This window comes from Anopheles stephensi, chromosome 3 (genome assembly GCF_013141755.1).
Source record: "Anopheles stephensi strain Indian chromosome 3, UCI_ANSTEP_V1.0, whole genome shotgun sequence".
Classification (NCBI taxonomy): Eukaryota; Metazoa; Arthropoda; class Insecta; order Diptera; family Culicidae; genus Anopheles; species Anopheles stephensi.
The window spans coordinates 85,117,062-85,123,061 of NC_050203.1; positions in this window are offsets into that span (position 1 = coordinate 85,117,062).

The following is a 6,000-nucleotide window of genomic DNA, read 5'->3' on the forward strand; positions in this document are numbered from 1 at the left end:
TTTCTGCAAAGACGTGAACGGAATTGGTTAGCGGGAGCGCGACAGTTTGCGGCCTGATTGGAATTGGAGCTTGCTGCAAATGGAGTTGGACTTTGGATGCATGAAGTGTGGTGTAGAGAAGGGTTCTTGTGGGGGAGTCCAGGAATTCCCAGGCTGATACGACATTCTAGTTTTACATTACACCTCGATTTAAGCCGAAAAGAAGATTGAATATTCTATTTACTATTTTGCTACCAGTCCAAAAATTTTGTATTATTTAGATGTTATTTATTTATTTGATGTGAGTATAAAGAGGAAACTTAAAATTTAATGCCATCATTTCTGTAAACATGTTTATTGTGTGAGCATTTTTTAAGTAAGTTATTAAGAACGTTGCATAAAATAGAGTCAAAATTATCTCAATATCTCTTCATTTTTGTAAAGCTGCGACGTAAATAAATTTTGAAAATAATTACATCCATTTCTGCGATCGTCAAGCAGGTAGAGCCCTGTCTGTAATGCATATTGCATACCTTCTGAGTAACAATTTAATGAAAAATTTCATAAAGGACTGAAATGCCAGATTCATTCTCGCAAAGGTATGCAATCTGCATAACTCACTCAAAATTGTTATATTTCACTCAAATTTCAAGCAACGCCTGAAGGTATGCAATACAAAACCGCCGGTTTACGATGGGTTTGAACGAACAACAGTCGCTAAACAGAGAAACGCCTGCAGGGTATGCAATGTCGGTGCATACACCGACAGAAACACTATCTCCTTTTCATGCTGCTTTGTCTTTGTTATACATTTTCCCCCATATGTTTTCTTTCGTCAAAATGATCCATTTGAAAAATTTCGTTAAATTCGCTGCAAGAAAAAACTATTGCAAGTTTTGAATTATAATATTATAATATTCCATTACAATATACCTAATTCGAGTTATAAAACAAAGGTGAACAGCTTCCTATCTGTTCTTAAGTTATGTTAAAATTCATCCCAATCAAAGCATATTCACTCCCTGTCGATTGTAATTGACTATATGACACTCTCGTGTAAAGCTGATATGTGTTCCGATTCCAACATTTTACAGCATTAACCAGACATTTGGAGCAACAGTATCAATCGATAACGAATAAAACTCCAGTCCATTGGCTGGCAAATGCATCCCCGCCCATCATAAAGTGCATCGTAAAGCGCAAATCACTTGTCGCTCGCCGGTTCGTCGGTCGTCTTATGCAAATTTCACTTAATTTGATTTCCTTGTAAATGGGCACTAAATCAACGACGATCGAACAATCAGCCCAGTCTCGGGACTGGCGCAACGGCCCGCTCGAGTGTATCGAATATTAATGAATTTTTAATAAGTTAATTTTTGCTTCCGATACACCCAAAAACCAGTCGAACCTGGAGCCGCTCCGTTAGCTTGCAGGGCATCCCGGGATGGCATCCTTAACGCCCTTTCGATGATGCGCCTCGTTGGAAAAGCACGGATGGCAATAAATTAAAAATTAAATTACATTTTAATAAAAAATAAATTTACAAAATTCACAGCCCACAATCGAGCGAAAAGTGCTGGCAGCATTCCAGCGACCGATGATGATTATGATGGGAGGGCGGAGGAGGAAAACCTGCGTGCGGAAGATTTGATGGATCGTTTGCGTAACTCGGTACACTTTTCGGTGTGACGGCTTGTGTTTTCGGACCTTCTGGGACAAATTTTGTAACGAAACTATCGTCAAGTATAAGCAGCTTGCCTTTTGCCTCCGAGCAGACGTTTATCGTGTCTAATGCGAAAATTAGCAATCAAACAACATTGTATACACTGTCACAGATATCGATCAACAAGCGATCGGAACGATCCTACTCATCCGATTAGACAGTCATTAGAGCTTCTAAAGCAGCAGCATTCGCTAACCGCTCATTAATCGAGCGCGTACGTCTGCTGTTCGGCAAGGATCAAGCTTAACCCCAAGAGCATCATCCGCCGGCGCGAATGCAAGCGAGCACACGACGCCCGTTTTATCCGTTTTCGCGCTGCATTTTTCGGGCTGAATCGATCGAACAGCAGCGGAAGGCAAGCTACCAATTGCGGTGCGCGGTATCGGATGGCTTGTTATTATCCTAACTGTAACTAATGGCAAATGTCCTGTAACGGGCTGCAGCCAAACAAACGGTTAATTTACGCGCAGTTTCGTTTCGATTCGTTTGCTCAGGTGTCGAAGGTTGGAGCTCTCTCTTGTGATAGACACTGTTTGACGTTTGACCCCTTTTATCTTTTTTTTGTGTGGTGCCGAAATGTTGATTAAAGATCGAGCTGTTGGATGAAAAATATGGAAAAAAATGTTAAGAAAGGCATAAATAAATTTAAAGTGGTTCAAAATGATTAATAAAAAAACAAAAGTGAGAAAAGAACACACAAACAAGATTTAAAAAATAAAGAAGATTATAGAAAAAATATAAAAAATTTAAAAACTTTCTGAGGTAACAGAAAAAAGAATAAAAAAATAAATAAATAAGAATAAATATAGAAAAGTAAATATAAGGAAAAATACAATAAACAAAATAGATTAAAATATTACCAAATTGATCGCCTCCTCTCTGATGGTCTGTTGATAGATCAAACTCACCGTTCGCTTCACTCTTTACAACAAATAACCAAAACCACCGTGTCCGCTTCGAATACACCTCTAATCGAAAAAGGGGGACGATCGTAAGCGTTTTTAAATAAAGGGTTCAATTTTCGCCTTAATTCAACACCTTACACCGGTTTCGCGCAATCCGCGATGTAACATTTGGCTGCAGAAAGGACACGTGCCAGCTGCAGCCGGCAAGCCAAACTGCACTACCTTCCCGTCCACTCAAAGTGAACTGTGCTGTTGTTTAAAGTTGTAGCGATGTAGAACATCTGTTTTTACCGCGCGCGCACGAGCAAAAGGACGTACTAATGGACTTTATGCGAATCGTGACCGAACCGGATGTGATGTAATTGAATTGATCGGTGAAAATAATTTCGGTCTCGAGATCGCTGTACAATGCGGGGTGAATAAACTTAAAAGTTCAATATGTCAATCGATTACCTTTCACACACGCTCGATCGGAAGATAAGTGAAAAGGTGACTAATTGTGTAGCATTATTTGACACATCAAAAATCACTTAACGCAACGAGCGCAGAAACATAAAACCGCTCCGAGCTAATTTGCTTCCGATGTGTGTGTGTTGCGTTATCCGTATCAGCGTTCAGCCATCGGAAAGTGATCGGAAAATCAATCATTATCATTATGCCGGCCATCCAGACGAACCTTATTGGGCTTTGGGGCATATTTGCGACAACTTCCGAAACGTGTCGATCGTCGGTGCTGCTGCTTCGGGAGCTGCTTGGTGCTGCTGTGGTGACTGATGTAGTATGCAAATTTTGCAACTGCATTCGCTGGGGTATGCTGTGTTGTTTGTCGAGGAAGTTTTTTTTTGTCTTCATTTTGGCAGGCCAGTGTGATGCGATGGTATGCAAAAGTAAAGTGTGTTTAAGTTTTTAAGCTTGCAAATGAGACTGTGTCGTGTGAAACAGTAAATGTATGCAATTTATTATGTGTTTATGATACGTTGTGCAATTAATATTATTCTTACGATGAGTGACACGACACATACAATGTAAACTGAAGAAGGGATGCAAAAAAAAGTAAACTAAGTAAAACACATATAATTGAAACTAGAACAGAGTATAAGAAAAAATGAAAGTTTATAATTATAAGCGAAGTATGGAATGATAATCCTCCTGAATTAATTCATTACATAAACATGACACAAAATAGGTAAAAACAAGAAGAAAAAAAGCTTAACAGTAAAAACATAAACATGTTGCCAAACACTTTCATTACTTGGGAAAACTGAAAATAAAAATGAAGAGATGTTAAAGCAGAACCAGTCAAAGAAATCAGTAAAGTCATGAAGGAAAACTTTGTAGGATGGTAGTAACCATAAATTGTAAAACAAAACAAATCAAGCTAAGGAAATAATATTAAAGACAAAAAAGTAAAAGAAACAAACTAAATAAGATATAATGCAAAGAAATGCGTCTCTAGTCGAAATTGAAAAACGAAAAACACATCGAACAAAGTATGGAGTAAAAAAAAGATAAAAGAATTCCTTCTTGGAAATGGAAAAAAAAATCGAACGTAAAGGATACATTATAAATCACAAAAACAATGAAAAAAATAAAGACCAGAACATCGGAATTATCAAAATAAAAAGTAAAAATATGAAAAAGTAAATATGATAACGGAAATAAGAGAATCATATCAAATAAAACATATAGCATATAAGAAACAATAGCCAAGGGAGAGAGAAAAACGCGTGATGACAAACGAAGAAGCAAATCTATAAAATACGATTAACAAAATAAAACTTTAAAAATAGAGCATAAAATATAAATGCGATTAAACGAAAGTAAACAAAAGAGAAGGAATAAGCGAAAAGAAAAAGCGAGAAAATAAGATGAAAAAAGCGAATCAAACCATGTGCACATGGAATATAAATTAAAATATAACAATTACTCAGGCTACAATTACATTCTTACACACAGTTTCAATTGAATCGCAATGTACACAGGATGTATTAGGCCGTTGATCGTTCCCTCCCAACCCAACCGAACCGAACCCAACGGAAATAATTTAAGATTATTTAATTTGTTTACTTTGTATCCTGACGCCATACAACCGTCCCGCGCAGTCCAGAGCGCAGCATAAAATCACATTTAACTCCAACCATCTCCGGCCTACCGAATCGACCCAACGGCGTCCCACACGGCCGCGAACGGCTCCGTGCAAACGAATCACAACCCAGACAGACGCTCGCGTACTTCGACCCGTCATTGCGAGCAGTAAAAATGGCCAAATCGTAACCTCAAGCTAACGAGACCGAGCGAACGGGAAGCGGGAAGGAATGCAGCGAATGGCACAACCGCAAACGAATGTGCGTCCTCGTTTACTACCGACAATTGCCGTTGACGATCCATAACGATAACATATTGAACATGAATAAATTTGAAAAACAAACACACACAAAAACCATTCCTTTCGGGGGTTCTCTCGCGGGCCCTTGATTATTTACTGCCCCGTGTGTCTGGTCTGGTCGCTGACCATTGTACTCGCGCCCTCGCTGCAGCTTCCGTAACCGTATCCTTGCGTTCCTTGGCGGTCGGTGTTCAAGGCGTCGTAAAAACGGTTGCTTCCACATACTTCCAGCGGCCCGAGCAGCTGCCCCAGTGTGCGATCGTGCTGAAGTGAGCGTTTTCCCCGGCCAACGAGTCATCTCGTCCGCGCGCCATCGCGCACACTGGGATGCTGCGGCAGAGCTTGTGGCGAGACGAACGGCGCGCGCCGCAGTGTGTGAATAATAAATGATCGTAAAAGTGAAATATGCGTTATTGCAAATTGGATTTTCTGTTCCTCTTTGTAAACAAATTAATGAATTTTTTTTTTATTGATTATATTTTGCATATTTTCGTGCAGTGCCAATTTCCAGCACCGGGTGCCTTACTGGTGGGGCTTTTTTTGTGTGTGTGTGTTGCTGTTGGATTAAGAGGAGCGGAGAGGAGGGGAAGGGAGGGCATCGGTAATCGCAGCACCGGAGCGAAGTGAATTAGTGGCAAAATGAACGCACGCAGACGGACGAACGTTTCTTGGTGCGTGGAATGGCGCAATTTGAATTTGAAATGAAATCGTTTCGGTATGATCAGGTATTCGGTGATCGGGAATGAGTAAACCGAGTAATTGACGTTTCATTCGCATAAAGAGAGCTGTATTGTTGTTGCAAAAGGTGCCTTCGGTACTCACATTTTATAGAATAGATGATTGGGTTTAAGGACAAATAACAAACTTTGGTAATAATTGAGCGGTTTTATGCTCATTTAAGCTGTTGATGGCTGATATAATATTTATGGTGTGTCTAACACCGCATGTTTTAACATAAGATAACGCTTTAAGTAGAAAGTATAAACAGATCTCCTTTTAAAATTATA